The sequence below is a fragment of the Aquila chrysaetos genome, chromosome 10 (assembly GCF_900496995.4).
Source record: "Aquila chrysaetos chrysaetos chromosome 10, bAquChr1.4, whole genome shotgun sequence".
Classification (NCBI taxonomy): Eukaryota; Metazoa; Chordata; class Aves; order Accipitriformes; family Accipitridae; genus Aquila; species Aquila chrysaetos.
In genome coordinates this window covers 33,557,488-33,582,843 of record NC_044013.1, presented here as the reverse complement: position 1 = coordinate 33,582,843, position 25,356 = coordinate 33,557,488, and the positions used below count along the sequence as shown (strand labels likewise).

Below are 25,356 nucleotides of genomic sequence, written 5' to 3'. Positions count from 1 at the left end.
TTCCAAATAAAAGGTTTAAGTGGATCTTTTTTTCTTACATAGAATCTAAAAATGCTAATGCAGCTATATAAATTCAATCTTTCCCAATATAAAGGGTGTTATAAATAAAAGCATATTTAACCATAAAATGGTTTGCAACAGTGAGTGATTAGAATGATTTCCATTTTGTGTCTAAGGAAAACAAAGACACAAAGAAATACACATACCGATTCTGGTTTGTTTCTGTCATGCTACAAGATATGAGCATGGACATGACAAGGTAGTTCCCTTCTGGAGTCTCACTCCATGAGCAGTCACTCCACAAAAGCCCATTTTGAGTTCAGGGGGACCAAGGCTGCTACGAGGTGTTGACAGATTTGCGGCAATGCTGTCTGGGCCCTGCTGGATGCAGTTTTAGGTAAAATCATAGCCAGTTCCCAAAATGGCTGTTAAAACCAACTCCAGCACACTCTTGTTTTCTGCCTCTGTTTTGCTGCCAACGACTGTCTAAGCGGGCAGCTTCTCTTCCACCGCCTTTGCCACCCTGTGCAGTGAGGCTCCAACCTGGAAGCCCCTGATCCTGGAACACGTTGCTGCTGCTGTGTTATGCAGAAGGAGTGACCCCAAGGAGTGCTTTGAGACTCTGATGCAATAGCATCCTGGGATAGGGAATGGAGCTAAGGGCAGCAGGGTGGAGGGCTGTGATGTTTGCACATGGTTCCGGTGCAGCCAGGACCGGATGTCCACATTTTGGAAAGGCCCACCCCCTCATTTTATTTCCAATCTCTTGTTTTCTCATGTGTGAAATGGGATAGTGATGTGATGCTTACCTCACACAGAAAATGCTTTCAGTTTCATAGATGAAAAGTTTTTTATAGGACTGATGTATTATATTTTTTCTGAGAAATCATAACTCAACCATGAAATTTCACTTTTTTCTGTTGCTAGCTTCAATCTCTTGTGCTTTGCTCAACAGGAATTCCCCTTGCTTCCACATGTAAAATAAACATCATTTAAAGTCACTTTGTCGTTTGAATTTAGAGCTAAATCTTAGCATAGCAGTGTCATTGCAGCCGTGATGTTTTAAAGATGTAAGAATGGCAAGTTTACATTTACATTTAGCTCTCAAATTTTGCAATATACAGACAAATAGAGATAGTAGCCGTATTTTCCAAGGAAGTTGAGCTATTGAATGATTTTTAAGAAAATAATGTTAATAAATTCTGATTTTTCAAAATTATTTGGAGAATACTATATACAGTGGATCTAATACGCCAGTAGAGAGAATTTGTTTTCCTCTCTTTTCTCTCTCTTTGGTTTTTAACCTACCTGAGGATGTTCTGTGACACAGACAGCCATAATGGTACCGGACATTATAGTCTATTGTGTTAATAATCCGTGAATTAAAGCATCCCCCAGCAAGCTCTTAATGTGATGGATTGTATCAATGATGTATGGTTAAAGGGTCCCCAAGCAGGCCTTGACACGATAGACTTGAGCAGTTCGGAAGGTCTATTGTTGTCAATGATCCGCTGATTATATGAACATATCTGGAGGGAGGGTGGAGTGGGAGGCAGAGGGGAGGCTGTAAACAGCAGCTTAAGCTCCGTCAGATGTTAGGGCTGTCTGGTACAAATGGAAAGCTGGCAAGAAAAGCATGTGGTGCCTGGGATGAGCCGAACAGTAGGTCCTGAGGAACGTCAGAGGAGGTTGAGGGTGCGCATCAGATCCAGTGATGAGGATTGGGAGACCAAAATACTTAGAATCCTCTTGACGAAGAAAAGCCTAAGTCTCAACATTAAAAATAGATGCTTTTTATCTTGCATATGATGCAAAATCTCTTGTGATATGGTATTTTTTTATTATACTTCAGCAGCTCTAAGCAGTCTTGGATTAGGCCTGTATCACAACAGTAATACACAGGAGGCTATGTTTTGTCTTGCTATGACACCAGCTACTATTGTTTTTGATCTGCAGCCTCTGAAGAGGGATGCTGCATCTTCTACGGAAGGTGTTATGAGTGCAGATTAGTTAGACAAGTGGTGGAGTGAATGCATAAGTAGTGATTTTGCATAATGAGGTATGTGAAATCCCAGTGGAGGTTGTTAAAACAGATAGACAGCCTGTGGTAAACAACAAGGAAGGTAGGCTTTGAAAACAGATGGCTTTGAAAACCTGGCAAATGACTGTTCCATACTTAAAAATCAGTTTTGTTAGTGGAAAATACCTTATTTAAAAAAAAAAAGAAAACTGAAAAAGCTTCGCCTGCATATTTTCATAAACCTGAATGTGTTAATAAAGTTCTCTGTGTAACCATATATCATCTGTCTTCCCTGCTATGCGTGTGTCTGAATGATGGAGGCAGTGGATGGAATACCCTGAAATGTTCTGCAGCGATCCATCAGGCTTCATCGTGCAGCTACTTCTATCTGGCAGATGTGTTGGTCTTCATTATCACTTTGACTCTCTCTAGGTGTGTACTTTTCATTGGGAAGTTAATCTTGCAATCAAAGGGTTAACTAATCTTGAAAGATAGAGTCTATGAGTGAAATGGGAATGTAGAGCAATATTCCTGCTAGTTGGAAAGGGCACGGAGAAGCCCATTGCCATCTGAGATACCACGTACCTAAGGTTAGGGCTGGCCAGAAGATGGGATTCTGTTTTGGAGATTTAAAATGTACCTGTTTTCCGTGTCTTTTATGCCTTTGGCATAAGCAATAGGACATGTGAAGCTGGGACCAACCCTTGCTTCCTTTGGTCTATTGCGAGTCAAAACAGTCTGGAGGGTGGTGGTGAGCTGGCGGTGAGGCTCACAACCGTTTCTGGTGTAACGTGTCTGGGGCTCACACTCACATTCCCCTGCAGAATAGCTGCAACATCAATTTGAATAGTATTAACTCCAAATATAGTAGTTACTGAAGTATTTCCAGAGGCCCAGCTTGGGAGGCTGGCTCTCGGAGTACTGACACTGAAGCACTCAGTTATAGTGACTGTTAAAGACCTTCCCATATGGCCTGAACTGAGGATATGAGACTCTTCTAGTAGAATAACGCTTTTCATGCTTTTCCAGTGTAACCTCTAAAAGCTTTCCTGTGTAGGTGCAAGTTACTCTACAGCCTGTGGGTAAAGAAACTTTCATTTTCTTAGTTGTTTTGGTGGCTCTCTTAAAACGAGCCATAGATGCCCAGGGCTCTCTGGACTCGATTGAAAGAGTGCAAGTGGTCCAATTCCTTTTTGAAAAGGATCACAAATGCAAACAGGGGATTCCTCAGTCCCCATCTTCTGCTGGAAAAAAGGCAAGTTCCTGTGATTTGGGAATAAGAGATGGGTCATCCTGTGTCCTGAGAAAAATCAGGGGCACAGGGACTTGTCAAACACTTGCCCTTGCACAGTGGTGCTGCCTTGGCTGATCTAGTATGTGCAGTCAGCCAGAGTGATAACCTCAACAGCAAAGCTTCAGCTCCAGCGATGGCAGCTCATGCTCTTAAATCCTGGGGATCTGGGCGAAGAGGACAGCTGCTGTACTCTGCTCTACTGCTTCCCAACTCATTAAAAATATGTTGAAAATGGGACTGCACCTGGGAGACTGGCACAAACCATGTTTGGCACACAGCTTGTGCCAATCTCCCAGCAGTAGGAGCCAGGCGATGCTCTAAGTATGGGAAGTGTCCGGGTCCTCTTTGCCCTTTGGTTTGCAAGGCCAGTGCTGGGGAAAAGCCCGCTGAGACCGGCATCGGCAGCAGAGCTGAGGCAGCTGTGGGAGCATGGGGTCTGCATTCATTTACATTAAGTGGGAGAAATAGGTGTTTAGAAAGTAAGAGAAGCAAATTTTAGCCACTTCATCTTTCTTCTCGTAAATTAAATGAAATACTTGCTGAGTAGCTCATTTCTCAAGGTACCAAGTACAGCTGTTGAGAATTTTTGCCATTATGTTGTTTTTAATCAAAAACTGCTGATGATAAAACTGGATTTCTAGGCAAAAGAAGGTAGTGGATTTTTGGCAGTAATTTCCTTTTTTGATTAATTTCAATATGCCCTATTTTAACATTTTCAAAATAACAAAGTGGGTTTCTTTGTTGTTATTTGACATTTTTATCAACATTTAAGGCTAGAAGTATTGGTTTTCGTTGAAATAAAAATGAAATTATTGACCTGGTCATTTTTTTCCTTGAGGTTTTTTGATTCCTTGCCTTTGTCTGGATTTTGACTTTTAGCTGTGTCTGCAGATGGAGATTGCTGGGTGAGCAGCTGAAAAGTCTGTCAGGACAGGAAACTGGTTTTGTTTTCTGCTTGGAGAGAAACCTTTGCTACACAGAAGTTGATCAGAGCCGAGAGTTTCTGCCACTTCTGTGATGAGTTGTACGTTTTCTATTGGGTATTTGTACCCATCACTAAGGTATTTCTAGAGCTCTGCCAGGGTCTGCATGATGCTCAGCATCATGTTTAAAAGCTCATTTTTTCCAGAGAGACCCGCTCTTTATAAAGTGTTGAGAGTAACACACCCAGATAAATTTTTCAAAAGCACTTCAGTTAGTCTACTGAAAACTTTAGAATTTTGATTATTTTTTTACCTAAGTAAGAGTTGAACTGCTCTGAAAAAATCTCACCCCCAGTGTCTCAAGATCCATTGTTTTCTATGCTGCAACAAGATTGTTACAAATGTCTGAGAGGTATGAATTTGTTACAGAATAAATGAGAAGGGACAGTGCTGTCCTGTCATTAACAGGTTAAGAAAAAGTCAGACATCCCTGCACTAAAATTTTCACCTGATTTTTCATTTGGTTCTTCAGCTGCAGGGAACCAGGATATTTTATCTGTGACACTCCACTAGCTCTGCGATAATGAAAACCAAGATAGGATTTTCAGTTCTAGGATTACTGTTAGGAATGTTTATTACACATGGGGGCAGTAGCACACCATAAAGATGCTAAGTATGTTAATACTGGCTGGGTTGATTTATGGGTGTGCAATATACAGTGGGATATTTAGTATTCGTTAGCTGGCTGTATGTTTGACAGATATTGGCAAGAAGTATTAACTTACATCCAAGTTTGTCTTAACTAATAAGTGATGAGCAAAGAGAAGTTTGTATTTGCTGTCTTAAAACGATCTGTGAATCTTTATCTGTCAAAGTTTTTGATTCCAACTTTGACGCGTGGCCACTTTCATCTGTTTAAATGTTGCAGTTGCCATCAGAAGGCAAAAGTGAAAAGACTGCTCTTGAGAACAACATGAAACCATTCTTCTTGTGCCTTGGAATCAGCACTTGTATTAAATTGCCCTATTTCATCCAAGCTATTTTTTAAGCTCCTTTGAATATATTTTCTGTGATACAGTCAGTAGAAAAGTTGGTCTACTTTTTTAAGGGATAACCAAGTGCTTAAGTGCTTTGTTGGTTCCAGGCCAGAGCCAGCATCTTGCAGAATAGAGCCCATAACAACTCATTTCATCCCAAAATCTCAGTTTTCATCACAAACTCCAGTAAACAAAGTCTCCTGATAGCCTGTGAGTACTGTAGCAGCGGCAATGTCCCAGCTTTCCAGATGGCAAAGAGAGTGGTTAAATGACTTCCTCAAGGGAGTTGGGAGATGAGTGAGGCTGGGCAGATGTGGGAGGCGGACTCTGGGGATGATTTTGTTGGCTGGGTTTATTACATATTTGTTATATTTATGCTGCTGCCTGGGTGGTGTGATTGGGACGTAATTGCCTGAGTCTGTCTGTTCTGCGAGGTGTTTTCCAAGAGTGTATCTAGACCTCTCAGGTGAAGATGGAGGGGCTCTGGTTGCTCCGTAATGGGGTAATTTGAATGACCCCGACTTGCTCCTAGAGTGAGTGGTAGGTTTGCTGCGGGTGACAAGTTGCAGAATGGCAGTGCTGATGCTTTGGTGTGCCCAGTCACCCTTGACTCTTGGTATGTGAAAGGAAATAATGGAAAAAAGAATGAAATGCAAGAAAATGAACAAACAAAAATGCTGAGTAACACCTTTTCTTTATCCTTGCATTTGCAGTTTATGTTAGTATTAGTAACTCCAGTCATGAACTCACCTGAAGCAATTATCCAGGGACTTCCTAATTGTATTCCATCATAACACGGGGAGTTACGCAGGGTATTATTTTAAGGTAATACATTCTGTGTATTAATCATTGGTTGTTATTGACTTGGTGACACATTGCTGTTGGTGAAATGAACTGTGATCTAATTAGGAGCAAATAATACCCAGGCATGCTGTGCTAATTATTTTTATGTGAACCCAATTCATTGCTAATATAAATAGCAATATTAATCACAGCAAGTATCAATATTTATGCAGCATGCTTCCATTTAAGTGCAGCTGTAGACGACAATGCTCGTATGTACACCGTATGTACGTAATGTGGGGTTAGTCTTTTTAATCACACCATTATGCATTATGTCCATTACCTGACACAAGGCAAATTGTTCTGTGGTTATAGCAAAGAACTGTAAGACATCACTTCAGGCTGCTTCTCTGCAGAAGCCCCAGGTCTTGGATATAACAAACTCAACTGCACGTAGAAGAAATTTGTATTTATATCTGTTCATTTTTCTCTGCTCCCATTTCTAACCACATAGGCTGTTAGCACCTCTTGGCCTGTGACTCCAACACTGGAAGAGTGCTGGGCACAGCAGGTGTCTTGAGAGCATCTGGTGTAGGAATGAGAAGTGCGTTCTGCTCCATTTCCATGGAAATCTCTCTGAAGATGGAGCTAATTTGGGTGAGTCAGGGTCATCTTTCTGTCTCTCAACTTCTTCATCTTTAAAAGACAGCTGTCATACAAGTAGGTGAGTGTGGCAAATGGAAAACTCAACTCCCCCAGCTAGATATTTGTTCTGTAAAATAAAGCCAGGAGAGTCTGTGTTTGGGTGCCAGTGTCTGAGCATGTAGATCCAGGTGCTTTGCTTGTTCCAGTGGCTCCTGCTGGGGTGCCATCTTTCCTATTACTTAGCGGTTTCCCCAGGATATTGCTTTTAATGAGTGTCGTGGATTGTTTCTGGTTCAGCCTTATGCTGATTGTACACCTGCTCTGAAAAAAGCAGTGTTGGACTATGCAGGTGAGCGGTGTGAGCAGAGCTGGCTGTACAGACCATGGCAGTATTGGCACTTGGAGGAGTCCCAGGGCTGGGAAAAGCAAGACTGAAGATTGGCATGTGATCCTGACCCTGGGCAGGGATGTACAGTGCATGCTGCAGAGGTGCACTCAATAAATTAGACGATGATGTATGGCATAGTACATCACATTCTTGAAGGCAAGGCATATATACTCACCAGATAATGTGGAGCATGTGAAGTATTGAATATATCAAAGAAAGATTAATCTTTGTCTGGGAGTAACCCTGCACATTTTCTGTCTAGCTGAGCCAATGCTGTATAATTTAAAATGTGGAGGGAGTGTGGGTGCTTCAGTATTTGGACATGGGAGGAATATGTTTGTGTGCGTGTTTCATGTTAGAGGGTGTCAGGGTACACGTCTGTTACTTTTAATATTAAAAGATTTCCCTCGATTATTTTGCAGAAGAAAATGTTCTCTTTGCATCTAAGGCCCTTTTCTTAAATGAGGACCTGTCCCTTGTGTGAAATGCTGCGTGAACTCGGAAGGAACAGTGTGTCCTGCCCCAACAAGGCTTGCAGACAAGTAAGTTTTACTCTTTCAAATCCAACCAAAGGAAGCAGTGGCTGCAGTGCATTCTGTGTCATTAGTACGCTCCTCGACACATCAACCGGAAAATCAAAGAATAGGAACTGACGGAATAACTGTTGTGTGGCGATTTGGCAAGTATCTGCTAAAAAAAGGATATCGTTCTTTGAAGGTATGTGTGACTGAAAGGTTAGCTAAAAATTTCCAATCTCTGTTTTGTTTGTGTTTAAGGACTGATATTTTGTATAGTTAAAATTGCTACAACTATTTTCAACTCAACAATTTGCATCTGCTATATTAACATGAAAATTTAAAACCTTGGTACAATGTATGAAATGATGATTAATTTACAGCATTTATCTTGGTTTACTAATCATTCTGGTTTTAGCTGATAATTTTATTTGTAATCTCCACAGTTAAATTGCCATAAAATATCATAGTTACAAAGACATTCATGAGCAGTTGCAAGGATATGACACATTGTAATTTAGGAATTAATGCACACATAAAAAAAGCAAATTCAAGAGAAGGCTACTAATATATGTACATTGTAGAAAAAACAAAGCAGAAAAAAAAAAAAAGCTGCAAACCAGAAGATAAGCATGTGAGCATTGCAGCTGTATCACTAAATGACACTTTAAAGATACGGTAAATTCCATCCCACCGTCTCTGAACAAAGAGTAACAAAGGGCAGAGAAATGTAACAAAATAATCTAGTGCTGAGCATGAGTGGTACCAGCTGGAAAACACTCAGAGTCTATGCCTGACTAAGCTCTGCCTTGTTATCTCTCATGATGTGGACAGCTAAAAAATATCCCCCATTTAATGGAACTCAGACATACCACTGCAGAAGCACTGGGATAGAAGCTCCAGGAAAGGATCAGGACCTGTATTACCAGGTAATGCAAGACTGTGAGCGAGATGCTCTTAGCTTGCAGTGCTGCGTAGTCCCTAATTATAAGACATCCAAGTATAGAACAAGACCTTTGAAGACTGCAGTGGTCTCCAAACCACACACGATCTGCTGCCTTCTCAGATTTCTAAGCCTGTCTATGTGCCCAGAAGAAGCGTGGCTGTAGGCTTACACTGATGGATCTGAGCTTGGGTACCTTGCAGGGCTACGCTGCGTACAGAGGGCTCAGCGCTGGTTGTTCGCTCAGTGCCAGGTTTGTAGTGGCGGGGAGCTCTGTGTTGCTCTGACTTCCACAAGTGCTTTCTCACACTGTAGTTTAAATCTAGGCTGGCACGTCCATGTAAACTGCTGTCTGAAGTATGGGAGTACCAGCAGCATCAGCCAGTTTCTCTTCACCTGTGTCTCTCTTCGGGTAACGTCATCACCATCCAACAGTGTCGTAAGAAGGAATGCATGGTACCTACAATCTGCAAGCCATACAGAATAAAAGCATTTTCTTTTCTTCAGAACAACAACCAGAAGCTTAAGAAAGGGGGTAGAGGTAGATGAAATAATCAAGATAATGACACGGATTTTGGTACATTTAACATGCACTTAAGTTTGTGGTAGAGTTGGTTTATTTGTTTAAATCTGGCTACTTTATCTCCTGTAATGATTGGTCATTCTCAACTGCATAGATATGATTACCCTTTTTAGATCATTGTAATTGCATGAAGGAGAAATTTAGAGTTACGTTTTCCTTTTCTTGACTATTAATTGTGTAGCTCTGAAGTGCACAGGGAGAGATCCATTTCCTTCATGGCATGAGAGAGACAGAAATTACATGAAATTAAGGAAGTTTTTTTCTACCCTGTGCAGACAACCCTTTATTATGTGTTTGTTCTTCATAGAAAATGGTTAGTCATTAATCTTATGCAATACAGTAGGGAATCTTATGATCAAGAAATCAACAGTTCAACCATGCTTTCTTTGAAGGATGTTTTTACAAGGCACAGAATATCTCATGGCAAAAGTAATCCTTAGCAATAAAGAGGAGAGTTGAAAGTGGTAGAGGTAGAGTAGCAGTAACTCTTTGGTTACTTTGAACTTTCTTGGGAAATTGCAATTTATACCTACAAAAGAATGGGAAGAGTTTGAAGAATGTGTGATAATATGAGATAGAACCTGTATCTTAACAGGTTGCAGTGTTTAATCGGATCCTGGCTTGCAAACAAACTCATTTCCTTTCACAACACTGTTCATGGAAATGCCTGTGTCAGTATGGGTCACTGCTGTCACCCTGCTTTCATTCAGACATCCATTCTAAATAATAATGAACATTTAAGAACTAGAAGAGATTTTTTTAATTAGCTCGATCCCTCAGGCACAACTATATTGTGTATCTTAAATTCCCCAATTCTCTTATTTTCTGTTCCAGCACTACCTTGGTAATACATATGCTGCGTTCATGAAGGATTTATAATTTAGCTGATTTAACCCATGGGTTTTAATGTAGAATACTAAATAAATTTAGTTTAATCCCCCATAATGAGAATAACTGGTCACTTTTTATGATTTGTTGATTTTATGCAAGCATGTTACCTATGATAGTACCTGGCCAGGTGATTTCTGTGCTATTAACTCTTAGATGATTGAGTTGGTTATAGATAACTGCAAGATAAACAACCCTTGTGTTTCACCAACCTTTCCTTCAGCCTTCTGCAGGTTTCCTTCTGTCTGAGCAGGAGAGAGGCTGTATGAGATAACATGTTTTTTTACCTGCCCACATCAAATTGAGAATGAGTGATCCTCCTGCCTCTAGCTCTTTGCTCAGCATCTGCATACATGCACGTTCAGTCTCTCCACATCAAGCAGATTTTCAGCAAGGGAGCATCGGGATCACAGGGTTACAATATAGCGCAGGATCATTGGAATATCTTGCAGGGAGTACACAGCAAGGAGTACAGAGGATTGAATGGGAAAGGCAATGACATTATTTTTTAACATTGGGTGGTTTTTTTCTAGAACACAAAAAGCTTACCAGTAGCTTCTGGGCAGCTTTTTCATTTGTTTGTAATGTTCTCTCCATTGATGCTGTGTCCCAGTAATCAATAAAACTTGATTAAGGATAATAGTGAAAAGCAGCAGCCTGCAACCTCATTAAATGTAAAAATCCAGTACAGAGTATGGTGACTAGAGTCAAATAATCATGACTCAAAGGACAAATATGTAGCTACAGAATAGAAGAAACTGAAGCTGATATTGCCAGGGTTTGGTTTGGGGGTTTTTTGTTGTTTTGTTTTTTTCTCACTGACTTTGTCCCACAAGAAGGAAGCTTCCACTTTCCATGAGCTGGACATGGAATTACAGCTGGACAGGAGGATAAACCCTGCATGAATAAGTGTCTTGTTAAAGATTTGTTTTTGTTCCAGATCAAACCAGAAGGGTTGATTTAGAATAATTAAGAAAACAAAACAATTAAGGGAAAAAATTGTTTTTGAGGCTGAATGAATGCTTTGCCTAACCTTAAATGAGACATTTTATTTTTGCCTTCAGTAGTTTTAAATATTCTATCCATGATTAAAAACAATTGACATTTTGGAGTGAAACACCATTCCAAATTTTTAAAAACTGAAATTTTTTTTTTCCCTTTTCTGGGTATCTTTCCAAACGGCAGTGTGATGGAATAGGCACATGAATGCTAAGTGTTCTGTTCGAATTTGGATTCTTCCACTCCAAGAATATCTGAGTTCCACCAGCTCTATTTGAAGGTATGTGGTGGAAAGAAACCTGCATCTTGATTTTTGGGACTGGTGAGACTTCTCTCTTCAAGTATGATGATAGAATTGGAAAGTTCAGGGTTGCCAACTGCAAATTTCTAAAAATTGTATTAGTGACTTGAAAATAACGACTTATTGCTTTAATGCAATTGTGGATTCTTTTGATATGCCTCCTGGTTTCTGGATTGTTAGAGTATTCATAGTTATTTCTCCATCTTTTCTGTACCACCACAAAGGCATAATACTTGCTTTTCCATTATATGGGAGCGTCACAGCTAAGCACTGGGAGGGGTGACTTTAAACAGTAAAGCAACATTGGAAATCTCTAAGATAGGAAAGAAGTTTCTCCTGCATTGTTTGGTGCTTGTTGGGAACATGGGTATCTGGTGAGAAAAGAGCTGGCACACCCCAAACTACTGCTGTTCTTTATGTTGAAATACTTAAGACTGTAGGTACAGTAAGGGGCAAAACTTGGTCTCTGGAGAATCCTGCCTCGCAAGGTGGGTGTGATGGGATTAGAGATTTCATGAGTGCAAAACTTTGGGATGGTCTGTAGGTGGGGAAGGCTGGCTGCTGTGCTTTATCCTGGCAGAGTTAGGAAAGTCTTGGGGTACGATTTTCCTTGTTCACATTCTCCAGCGGTGGTACTTCTCTGTTACGGCTTTTCAGCTGCAGCTTATTGGAGTTCAACCATTGCACAAGCATTAGAGACTCGTACTCTCTAAGGTATTAGTAAAATAGGTAGATTCTGGCTTTCAAATCAGTCATAGCATTAAGGCAATGTTCTAATTATCACATTTTATAAAGCAAAATGAAATGTTAAAGTAGAGGTACCTGACGGATGATAACTTACATGTTGGTCACTTACTGTGTCAATGCAAACTTGGCATCATACTTTAACTTGCCCAGTTAATTGAGTCTGTGTTTGAAATTGTTTCTCTTTTTCTTTTCCCCCAAATGGAAAGTTAAATGCAATCCACTTTCTAGAAGCTGTTTTTAATTTTGACCATCCAGTAACATGCTCCAGTAATGAAACCTATACCTCTATTTAAAGGTCCTTTGTGTAATTTATAGACCCTATTTTCTTTCCTCATAAATTCCCACCCTACTTTCTAGGGAGGCAAAGTGTACATTAGCCACTCTCCCAGGAGACTTCCATACTGTGCATATAATAACTGTGAGATAATAACTCAGCCTAGTAGTGCTGAGTGCACTCAGCTTCCAGCACCATGCAGAATTGGGTCCTCAGCTTGACCCCAATATGAGCCAACAAGGGGCTATTTTTCTTCCAGGCAGTACAATTTTTGGCATGTAATTTTTTCCAAAGCACTGACTCAGGGGAGAAGGGACTGTGGGTTTTCCTTTTGCTCTATTTATGTGCAAGTCTCTGACACAAATGGTTCTTTGAAGTGTCTTTAGGATGCTGTAGGGCAACCATATTTCTCATTTAAAAATATCTTTTAAATGACTAAAAACTTTAGATGTGTGTGTTTGTATTCATAACAGAATGTAAGCACAAAGATACAACTGCTAACATGCATAGAAAGTCAGCTTGGTCAAGCTACGCCAGTGTTGCAATTTCTCTTTAGTCCTGTGGTTGGGGACCTTTTAGATTAAATTCATTAGTTCATGGTAGTTTTGAGATGTAACATAAGCCTCCAAAGGGATCTTAAGCTTCTCTTTTTTATTAAAATGAAATCTTCCCTTGGCATTTCTCTAGGCGCTTCTCCAGTCACAAATAAAAGGGACACTGCTGAAGGATGTTCTGCTGCACGCTTAAATGCCAGCAATCCAATTAAAGGAATGTTTAACCTTTTGTAAATAAAGCTATGGCTTCCACTGCCTTTTGGCTAAAGAAAAAAATTAACTAATTTATTATTAAGCTTCTTACCCAAGACTGATGTATGTATTCGCAATATAGTTTACAGCATTATGAGGCCAGAATACTATTAAAATTATTCTGTCCCAGAAGGTCAACTGGCTGCAGATTCAGACACTATGCTTTCAAGACAGCTCTGCTAAGTGATGTCCTTCTCAAAAGCTACCTCTGAGTCTTTTGCAGTCCCTAGTTGCAAATGTCCTTATCCAGATGTTAGACACTTCACAACATTTTTTTATATTTCTGTTTTTTGAATATGGTCTTTGTTAAAATGAGGATCATTTTCCAGTTGCAAACAGTACGTGTGGATTTAGATAGGAATGCGTTCAAACTCTGATGTACGTTGTTCTAAGCCTTGGTCAAAAAGCATTTTCAAAGCTAAACAATTAATTCTAAATCTGGATGTCAATTTTGTATTACCTCTAGAAAATTTAAAGTGTAGAAGGCTATGTTATAATTTATTGCCTCTTTTGCTGCTACTCAGAAACTTGATCTGTTGGGATGTGCTGTCCAGGAAGATTTGGCAGAGATGTCAGACCAAGCCTTGCTCAGCCAGGCCTGGTAGCAGACCTGATGAAGGCTTATAATGGGCATGGACAGGAGAGGGGAAAAGTTAGAAGTTGTCCCGCTTTTCAGCATCCTGTAACTCTGTAGGGCTTTAAACAGAGATCTCTCTGATGGTAGGAAAACCCATGCAACAGTTTTGGTGGTAAAGTTGCACTAAAACAAGATACCCAAGTGTCTTTTACTAGACTGGCTGATATGCTTAAGACATGTAAGTCTCCTTGAATTCTGAAATAGAAGTAGCGTGCTTCAAAAATAAATACAATGGGAGAGCAATCGCACAGTGCAGATTTCAAGTCTGCTACTTCTGTTTCAGATCTGAAAAGCAGACCATATATGCCTAAACTCTTGTGTAAGTTTTCCAGCAGTAAGAATTGGTTTAGTCTGGGATATGGCCTGTGTATGAATCCTGGCCTAACTTTTCTGGATGTATTTCTTCCTTTCCTGTTGTGGCATCCCTGAGAGGGGGGATACCTGTGGTGCAGCAGAAGGCATTTCCAAGGGGCCGAGTGACTCAGGCCAGTGGATAGCAGCATTGCACTTGCCACAAAAGGGCAACAGGCCTGAAGGTGAGCCTCAGCAGTCCAGGACAAATAAACAGCGCTTAGTGTACCTGAGTGCCAGCTGGCCTCGTAGCCCATGCAGCAGTGGCTGGCAGCCTTCGGGGGAGTGGGACGGATTACATTACATTACAGTTGCCATTTCTCATAGCGCTTTTACTTTTGTCTGCACATTTCATTTGGTCCGAACACTTTGCAAGTAAAGGCTGAAAAATACAACTATCGGTTATACAGAAAGGGAAGTCCTTTCCTCAGTTAATGTATGTGCATTTGCTGTGTGGAAAAAGGTTAAATGGTAACGAGAAAGATTGGGCAGGAATCCAGCACTTTATAGCCTCGCTGGGACAGTGCCTGAGTTCTGCATTAACAGTTTTTCAAAATTCCTTGTTCTTGAGGCCACAATATGAGTAATAATAACAGCATAAAGAAGGATGGCGGGTAGCAGAAATGGAGGCCAGCACTGCGCGTTACAATTATGTTAAGACTAAGTTCATTGTTGTTGTGTGGCCAAGACCTAAACAACTGTGACTTTTCAATTTCTCTGTGATCCGCCCCTGTAAAGTGTTTTGTGGCTCTGTGAGTAAAAAAGGGTTGTATAAGAGATAGGAATTGCCCATATAGTATTCTAACTATTTTGTCACAGTTGAAAATCACAGACCAAAAGCAGGCCATGTCTCACCAGCTGCCAAGGTTCAGTAGTGAGGTGCCCTGGAGAACAGCACTGAATATAGCAATCAGTCCAGCAAAAGCCTTAAAAAGGCAAGAAACTGTAAAGAGAGGTTTGCTCCTTCATGTGATTTCTGGTTCAGAACTGGTTTTGCTTTTGTTTCCCTGTAAGTAATCATCAGCAATAAAATTGCAGAAACAAAGATTTCAGTGAAATTGTGTCACCCATTGGAAGGCAGTGGGTTTGCCTTCATTTTGCAAAATTTCTCCAAATGGGGCTTAACTTGAAAAGAAACATTAAGTCAAACTTAGGGCTGAATTGGTGCAGGTTGCATTTTGTGTTACCATACAGGTCAGAGAGCATCTGGCTAGGTTCTTGCACTATTTCATTTTTTTGCACACATTGCACAGATGAGAATGGTTCTGCCTTTACATAATCTTTTCAATTAGTCTTTTTTTTTTTTTTTAAGCAAACCAACACCTACATTCTCCTGTCCCCAGTTTCTTGGAAGAACAACAGTGCAGGGGGGGGTCAGGAAGAACAACTCAGCATTGATTCTTTTTCCAAAGGAGAAACATATCTTTTGGAGATTTGAGTGCCAAAAGTCACAACGGGCCATTTTGATGGTGGTAAGACATTGCCACCGAGTTGCAATGACATTACTGTCTGCAGGCATGGTAAATCAGTGCTGCTCTTGAGATTCCCTGATGCTAATCTAGCACATTGTGGTACTCATCCCAGTGTGCTGTAGGATGGGCTCCTGAATGTCTGTAATTGGTGGGAACACAGAGGTCCGTAGTCTGCATGTCTGCTGTGTTTGTGGTTTGCCAGCTGGCTTATTCTTTTATGTTTGTATTGCTCCTGCTTGCAACTTGGCATAATGTTTTGTGGGGTTGTTTTTTTTTTTTTTTTACTGTTGTTTGCAAGGCAGATATGTTTTGTTTTCCTTGTAAGCTATGGAAAAACCTAAAGCTTCTTAAAAAAAAAAAATTAAAGCAATTCAGTTTTTTGAAACTGCATAATTGAAGAGCTCTGAAATAATTGACTTATTATAGTGCACCCGTAAAAATGAATTTGCATCTCATTTATGAACTATTAGATTCCCTATTACATGAGACTGATTGTTCTTAATGTGACTTGCATGTAATTTAGCATTCTTTACTCAAACACTTTGTAGCTAAACACTGGGGGAGGGAAGTTCATTCCAAAGCCATGACACTTAGAACTTAGATTATGGAGCATTCGCAACTGGATCCTGCACGGCGTGTTCTCAGTACGCTGTTCGTTTCTGTATTCCCATCCCGGTTCCACACTGCGGTGCAGAAGCCCAAGATTACCCAACTAATTTTTTCTTACTTCCTCACCACTGTTAAGCCTGGTCACACTGCAGTGAGAAACGCGATTGCCGAAGACAAAAGTGAGCTGCAAGTACCCAAGTAATTTCCCAGTGCTATGGACATACTTCTGCAACCCATGTTAGAGCCTTCACTGTGACAGTCGGCCAGGCTCGTTAGCCCAAGGTGACGGGGACACTCCCGTTTGCTGCAGACATGCTGCCCGGTGCAGCACAAGTGTGGTGCTCAGATCTTCTCTGGAGTCCCCACCTTAAGGGCGGTGGCTCTTCCCCAGAGCTCAGCAGTGCTGCCCGTGGTCCCTCTGTTGTCAGTCGTGGTGAAAGCGGTGGCTAAACTCAGTAACGGTGTGCTGTCACCTGAGCTAACCTGTCTGTCAGAGGGCTGTAGGTGCTGCAGGTGTTTGCCATGAAGTTACGCTGGTGGCCAAAGCCCTTGCATGGGGATGCGTGAGGATTGCCGAGCGAAGGCTTTCCAGCTGCTGGGCTGGGAATTCTGCATGTATCAAAATGTTGGAAATACCCATCTGTAATGCTACCGAAAGCTATTCCATTACGTCAGAAGCAGGATGCTAACACAATCAGGAATCATTACCTCCCCCGTGTGCTTCTGTCAGCACTTCCTGTGTGTAAGCATTAGTGTAGGTGATTATAAAGCCCAGTCTTGATATCTGTGACTCTGTTTTGACTTGAAGGAGGGGCAAAGATGACAAGAATAAAAATGTAGCAAAATGCAGGGTCACTTTGTGGAATGGAGGAGGATTCTGGGTGACTGATTGTAGAAATAATGTCACACAGTTGAAGGGAAGGTGACAAGCAGGCCCCTTGCACAAAATTCTGCAGAATTACTCAACTGTAATTTCAGAATATTTTATTTACAGTAGCTAGCAAATGGCAAAAGAAATGACATACCATAGTGCTTTCCAATAGCTACAAAAAATGCCATGGTCTTCATAAGAGGCTATTGTAGTCCCTCTTTGGACACAGCCAATTAAGAAAATAATTGATGCTAACTGTTTAGCAGGAGCAAGTGTAGCAAGCCCTGGGGTCATAGGTTTGAATATCGGTGATTCGAAAAATATGTGGATACTTCTGTATTCATTTTTGTCAGAAAGCATGTAGAGAATTGAGTTGTAATCAACCCATTTGTTTAGCTGATGGAACATGTGGTTTAATCCAGTACATGATCCTACTGTTTCTTTTGGGGCAGCAGGTAAGCAGCACACCGTATGTGAGATAAGGGGAAGGAATTCAGGATCGAAAAATTGTAGAAGGACCTTATGCTCCTTCAGACAAAATAAAATACATACAATTCTATTAACTTCAGAAGAGTTACTAGCAATGTTGACAGCAGTTATATCAGAACAGCGCCGAAATACTTTGTATTTTGTTTGCCTTTCTTCTTGATTGTAAATCCTCTCCAAATTTCTGTTCAGCAGTACAGTAAATACATCCGGAAACACGATACACCGACAGCCAGGGAAGCAGAAATTATCCCTGCAGTCCTGTAATCCCTCTCTTACACTGATTTATAACAGATTAAATTTGGGTTCAGATATGTGGATGTACTGCACCTTTAAGAGCTACCATTTTATGTAGGGAAATTATTCACTTTATACATTAGACCAGAGTAGAAATGTGTCAGTACCGATCCTGGGCATTTCTGGGCTGTCACATGCTGTTAGGGGAACAATTACTCCCAGTCTGAGTGAGACCTTACTTTGGGGCTGAAGCTAATGCAGCACATGGTGCCTGCAGAAACAGGGGCTCTGCATCTCAGGAGGTCAGGCAATAGCCCCTTACAGCTGTTACGTTAACATATTTCTTCCACTTCATCCTTTTACTGTATGGCAGACTTTGTTATTGTTTTGTTTAGGGGTGGTTTTACACCTTGGAACCTGCGAAAGGTTGTAATAAGGATTCAGAGTTCAGGGGTTAAGCAGAATTGATCTGTTGGCTTTTCCAAGGCAGGCGCTCTGCTGCCCTGGCCTTTGAAGGATAAATGTCTTATTCAGACAAATCCACGTTGCTTTTCAGAGGGACTCAGTTTGCTGCACAGCTGCTGTCAGGGAGCATGACTGCTGCGGAGATTGCTGGTGTAAGGCAGTGAAGAAGAGGCTTCTGTTTTCTTTTGGGGGGAAGGTGGAAACATACATTTAAAAAAAGCAGCTATTGTTTTATGAATGTTTTTAATTCCTAAATAAACATGTTTTCAGTCTGTTTCCATCTCAGAAGGTGGATTCTAGGCACAATTTAAAAGGTTCCTTTCAACTTTCACTAGCTGGCAATCAAAAGCACCCATCATCCTGGATCAAACATTTTAATTCTCTGCTTCAGCTTAAACTTGTAGTTGTGAGTAAAGAAAAAGTACGCATGGAGTCAAGGCTGTAAGATCTATTCCCTCTCTCCCCCTTCTTTTTTTTAATATGTGTATTTTATGAGGAAAGCTGCATTTCTCCCACTAGAGTTAAAGGTTATGTTGCTGGAGTTTCTTTTTGGAGAAAACTCATTACAATTGTGCCTCACCGTACTAAGCTGCAAGTGCTCCAACTTGTACACAAGTACATGGTGAGGCATCTTCTGTCTCCCAACAATCACTTGAAATGGAGGGAGCAAAGAGGTGGGAAAATGTTTGTTCTCATGCAACAGAGGTGCAGAGAAATTGTGTGGCCTCACCAGTGTTGTGTGGGAAGTCTGCGGTGAGCAGAGAACTGAATCTCCTGGATTCACATGTAGCCCTCGTCTCCTGGAAGCAGCATTGCTACTTGTTTGCAAATACTACTGTTTGTTTTCTAAAGTATATATTTAAAGGACACACCATGATTACTAATAAACTAAATTAAAAGGGCAAAAGCTGGAGAGAGGCGGTAGAGGGAAATTCTTATACCTGTTACCGTGTTCATTACTCACCGTTTGTGGTTTTTCACTGCTACAGATCACCACACAGACATAATGCTAATTATCTGAGCAGGAGGTCGTTTTTGCATGCTAAAGGAAAACACTGGTATGTCTTGCTAATTTGATTTTAATATCTGTGCCATGCTATTGTTTGGCCTAGAAATTAGATTGCTTTTTACTAATATAATTGGCTAATTAAAACATTCTGTAGGAGATGGGGAAGATACCCACAGTCCTTATGTGACTTGGGACATAATAAAGTAAACATGAGTCAGTTCCTAATCCAACAAGAGCTCATTTAGAGCACAAAGAAAGGAGTATCCTCAATACAATTTTCTTAATAAGTTTTTGAGATAATTTAGGGTCCAGTCGTCCACCTTTGAAGTGGAGATAGAAACACTGGAATTTACAAGACCCAGCCCTGTAGGACTTCTGTGGTGATACCTAACAGGTAGTTAACTATTATCAATTCCGTATATTTGCAGTGTTCTATACATTTATTCATTATAAGTTCCCTACCTGGGGCTAGTTGTGAAGATGTAAAGCAACAGAAAAGAGTATAGTTGCACCAAAACATACTCCCTCTGTCCCAGCAACTAAAACATATCTGGTTTTGCAACCTGACCATGCAATCTTGATACTTCCTTCCCTCCCTGCTACCACTTACCACCTGGTCTGAGTCCCTGGAAGGGAAATCACACTGGGCAGAGCCACTGCTTTTCTCTCTCCTTCTGTTCAGAGACGATATAGGGTAGATGGCTGAGGAAGGGACAAGTGTTACCTCTGCCGTAACAGTGAAGATGGAGCAGTGTGGGAAGTAACTTTCAATAAACAGGTCACCTTCTTGTCTCAGATCCCAGCTGCAACAGTCACAGCCTCCTTCCCCCAAGATGCTCATTGGATTCCGCCTTAATATGTTATCCTTCAGACAGGACTCAAGGAAAAGTCCTATCCTAGACAATCTATATTTGAGCCTAGAAAGAGTTTAAGAGACTTATGCTAATCGTGTTTAATTTGTATGTGCAAATGATTCTAACTAAATGTAGGCTTCCCTTAGTATCTTCAATTAAAAGCTCTGGATGTACTCCAAAGTTACAAATTCCTTCACTAAGCCAGTAGGGAATGATAATGAATTATTGCTAATATAGCCATAAAGCTTTTATTTGCATAAGTAATATGAAGCTAATGTGTGGATAAAATTAAACTTTAAAATGAAATATTATTAAAACAAAACTGTTAATGAATTTGGACACATTACTGAGCAGGTATATTTGGCAGCTGGCTAGAATAGATAACTCTAATAGAAGTCTAGCTGAATCAAAATCAATATTGAACATTACATAACACATTGAATATAGTTTAGCAAGTTATATGTGCTCATCTTCTCAATTCTGATGTGCTTCATCATTGTTAGCTTTCACAATCATAACTAAAACAAAAGAAGGTGTCATAACGCAGGAAGGAGAACCAAATCCGTGAATTTGAGTATTTCATTCTCTTTTTTACTGTTACAATTAGATTGGCTTGTGAGAAGACGCTCTGAATTCTCACTAGTATGGAAGAAAAATTGAAGATTGAAAGTCACATTATAAGTAGATGATGGATGTATATGTTGCTTATACCAGCAGTATTATTGTTGTTGTTATATTAAGATTGTGTCATGGTTTAACCCCAGCCAGCAACTAAGCACCACGCAGCTGCTCACTCACTCCCCCCACCCAGTGTGATGGGAGAGAAAATCAGGAAAAGAAGTAAAACTCATGGGTTGAGATAAGAACGTTTTAATAGAACAGAAAAGAAGAAACTAATAATGATAATGATAACACTAATAAAATGACAACAGTAATAATAAAAGGATGGGAATATACAAATGATGCACAGTGCAATTGCTCACCACCCGCCGATCGACACCCAGCTAGTCCCCGAGCGGCGATTCCCCGCCCCCACTTCCCAGTTCCTATACTAGATGGGACGTCCCATGGTATGGAATACCCTGTTGGCCAGTTTGGGTCAGGTGCCCTGGCTCTGTCCTGTGCCAACTTCTTGTGCCCCTCCAGCTTTCTCGCTGGCTGGGCATGAGAAGCTGAAAAATCCTTGACATTAGTCTAAACACTACTAGCAACAACTGAAAACATCAGTGTTATCAACATTCTTCACATACTGAACTCAAAACATAGCACCGTACCAGCTACTAGGAAGACAGTTAACTCTATCCAGGACAGATTGTTATTACCAAGGCTGGACTTTTTTCTTTCTGAAACGTTTCACTAATTAATTTTCACTCTTTTTCATATTGCAGAAGTCTTTCCTCAATCCCTTGTGGATACTTTGGGCTGCAACAGTTCAGGGGAATTACTCCAGACTAAAATAATCTTAAGACCAGAATGGTATTAGACAAAGGAACTTACTCTGAAATAGTAAATTCTGCCTCTGTAAGTAAGCTATAGAAAGATACAAGGTGCAGTATTTTGATGAGTTTTTTTCTTTCTTCCACTATCACACATGAGACAGAATCTAAGCAACATCTCTCTCTGTTGGCTTATGGCATTGTACGCTTTTTATGGTGACTTTCTGACAAAAAATGCAGAGTAATTGCTGCGATTGCCTTGCTTATAGCTCTTAAATGTGTACATCAGACTTGCCTCCGTTTCACTTGTGTACAAGCCATGCTGCTGCCTTTTACACACATTACTCATTTACACCAGCTTAGCTTTACTCCTCATTCATATCTAGCTGCTCCAGTGCAGAAAGGTTCCGTTACAGTTACACTGCTAGGCTCTTGTGCTGCCCTTTTCCTATAAAGCAATGTGCATGAAATGGTGTAAAGCAACCCCTGGATGTTTTACCAAGATATCCCACGCCAACTTACTTCTGGGGCTAGACATGGACCATATTGTGAGTGCCTACCTTTTCTGCCACCAAGACACCATTGAGACAAGACACGAGTCATTGAATGTTTGGACTAGCAGAGAAAGAAGCATTTTCAGGGCTAGAGGTTTCATTACCGTGACTGAGAAACGAATTCATTTTCTCTTTTGTGCAGGAGGATTCTGTACTTCACCTTTTTGCAGAGGCCAAAACTCTTGACACCTGAAAAGATGAAAGCTGTCAGCTCTCAGCTGGTGTTCCATCCCAAGTGGAAAGGCCTGTGTTGACTTTAACTATCTAAGAATTTGTCCATATCTGTATTCTTTCAGGGCAGGTGTTTCAGAAATAACCTAGTGAAGTTGTTGCATTTCTGTGGGGCTTGCATACCTGACCTACATACACAGCTTTGAAAATTCCAGCTCATAGAAACTAAGGTTGAATTCAGTGTTGCTTTATGATGCAAAAAGCACGTTGGGTTTTCCTTTATTTTTTTCTCTATATTCTATATGAATAGTTTTGGTGAAAAAAATTAGGAGATACTTCCCCCGGTGTTTCAATTACTTTTGCTGGTTTTTATACAGGATGAAAGTAATTCCCTTTCTGTACTAAGAACAGACTGTGAAGCTAAAACCAAGTTGGATCTGGACGGTATGGTAAATCAAACTGCTAGTGTGTCATTTTATAGTTTGACTCTCACATGTGTGATAACCTTACTGCTGTGGGATTCTGGCCTATTTTGTGTCCAGAAGAAGAGATTGATACTTGGGATACCAAGTATCATCTACCATTTTGCAGATGTCTTGTCCATTTTTGCACATGTATGTATTACGTTTAGCATTTTAACCTGATTTTATGCACATAACTGGCCAAACTTACAAGTTACACCTTTTCTTATTCATAATGTAATTGTCTCCTAACTCTGTGATTAAGGGGAAAAGCAATAGAAGGCTGGCTGTGTTCATCCTAAGTATGCTGTCCCCTGGAAGACTATGTGCAGACTTTGTCTTTGCACCACAGAGGAGATTGCAGAGTTTGCAGGGGGATTATTAATTTTGGGGAGAGCAGTACCCAGTTTTCCCACCTATCTGGGGCTTGTTCCATCAGGTTGTACCAACTCAGGGGTTTCCAACGTGGGCATCTGTCTTTGGCACAGCTCCATACGCCTCTCTCATGCCAGGGCTATGCTGTGTGACGGGCAGCAGGGCTGAGCAGATGCTGGATCAACAAGTGAGCTAAATTCCCTTGGTGTGAGGGGAAAGGAGTCGACAGAGGCTACTGACGCTGGCACTGCCTCTTGCTCTGGGACCCAGCCTTGAGCCTGGCTCAGGCACAACCCGTGTGGCAGTAAGACACACACAGGGACCTTCTCTCCCAGCTTACCCCGTGAGCTCTCCTTGCAAAGTTGTACAATGTGTCTTATAGGTCTTGCTTGTTTTAACTCTTGGTACAATCAGGTCATGAAGCTTGTGCACCCTGAATTAGCAGGTTGCTTAATTTTGGCCTGCTTGTGTCAAAACTAAGTAAACAACTCATTCTGTTCCCTGGAGACTGCGTGAATGAACAGGGAGCAATGGGAATAAGCTCTAAGTTTGTTGGACAGGAGGCATTTCTAATGCCTTCACTGAAACACGCCTGTGCTTGCTTTCCCCAGAGAAAAATTTGATGTTCAGAGCATGCAAGTCCTAAACAGATGAAGAAGAAGATGCAGGCCGTGCTTTTTAGATCTCTGATTCAGCAACAGCTGAGTGGATTTAAATTGTGCTTTTGGTAAACAGATAAGCACAAACTGTGTCTCTGCTGATAACTTGAATGTCAAATTTAAGCCTTGTGCAATTGGAACTGCTGACTTATTAAACCTTGGAAATTGGGCTTGATAATGGAAATAGCAACTCAGTGAACCTTAATTACAGTTGCAACACTGGCCATGGCCTACCTTTTCACACACTAGAAGAATTCAATATGAGAGCATGAGCAGAGTAGAAACAATTTGTTGTGAATGATATTAGTTGTGAATGTGGACTTTCTTCATGCTGGCCACCTGTCTTGGTCAACCTGAGGGGAAATATTGAACTCAGTGGGGGCAGTGTCAGCACTAGGAGAGTAAAATAGAAACTACGATTAATCTTTTTTGTACTATGTTTTCAAGAGTCACGTTCAATATCTTGGTGGAAACGCACCTGTTGTACTGCTTTGTTGTTAAGGAAGCTTGGGAAGATTTGACAAAGTGGTAAAAAGTTAAATCACAAATGAATGTTCAGATGTGAGTTTACTCAATGCTGCCTTCATTCACTACTGCGTCTCAGTTTTAGAATAATTTGAATACTGAAATGTATGTCATCATTTTGAAATGCTTAGAAGACAAGGCCAATGTTTCATCAATTTATGTTTGTCCCAAATGGCCTTTATATCCAAGAGTGTGCTTGAAACTCTGGATTATAGGCATAAAAAGATGAGCAGAATTGTAATGATTTGCTGTAAAAGAGAACTAAGATTTGGGGAGTAAGATGAAAGCCAGCTATAGCCTAAGCATTTTTCTTCTATGTAGTTCTTCAAAGGAGTACAGTGGCAAAATCAAGAGATGGCAAGGATATGTTTTATATTACTATACAAAAGCAAACAGATGGTTTACTTTTTCTCCTCTTTTAAATACATAGCTTCTACAGTCTCATGATATCTCTTGGAATGGTTTCAGACATCAATTTAGTTTGCAAAACTGAGTTGATTGAATAATAGGTATATCACAATTCCAAATCAATTAGAAATACAGCTCGCCAGAGGAACTGATGGTTTACTTGAATGTCAATAATAAAACTGTATAAGCCATGAATTGCTTTGGACTATTTAACATTACTACATTTCTCTGTTACAGGGACAGTTCTGCTGATACTAGTTGGCAGGAGCTGCTAGAGATGGGGCAGGCTCATTTATGACCAGATGCAAAGTAGCTCTCAGGGTCCTTTCGAGAGAGTTTCTTTGTCTCTTTGTGCTTGTGAGATTCCCTCCCATCAGCTGCTTCTAAACTTTATCCTTGTCCCGCTCAGCACTTGCTGGTAGAAGGAGGACAGAAGTAGGGTCCTTGCTTTTGGCTTCAGTAAGCTGCCTTCCATGCATGCTCATTGCTGCTTTATTTTTCCTCTTTACTTTGGTATTTGTTATTAACTTAGTATGTTATTTTCTCTTCTGCATCAAGAAGTATGAGATATGGACAGATGAGTACTTTCTTTTTATTTTGCTAACTGTAGCTAACTGTTCTGCCCAGAAC

At 40.7% G+C, this 25,356-nt stretch overlaps 1 long non-coding RNA gene across 1 annotated transcript; it reads left to right on the top strand.

Annotated features, from left to right (window-relative positions):
• Nucleotides 1-5,415: 5,415 nt before the first annotated feature.
• On the top strand, nt 5,416-7,609 carry LOC115347648. Its single transcript, XR_003925556.1, has 4 exons — nt 5,416-5,484; nt 5,988-6,099; nt 6,572-6,714; nt 7,513-7,609. It is a non-coding gene; the product is annotated as an uncharacterized LOC115347648 (long non-coding RNA).
• Nucleotides 7,610-25,356: the final 17,747 nt, after the last annotated feature.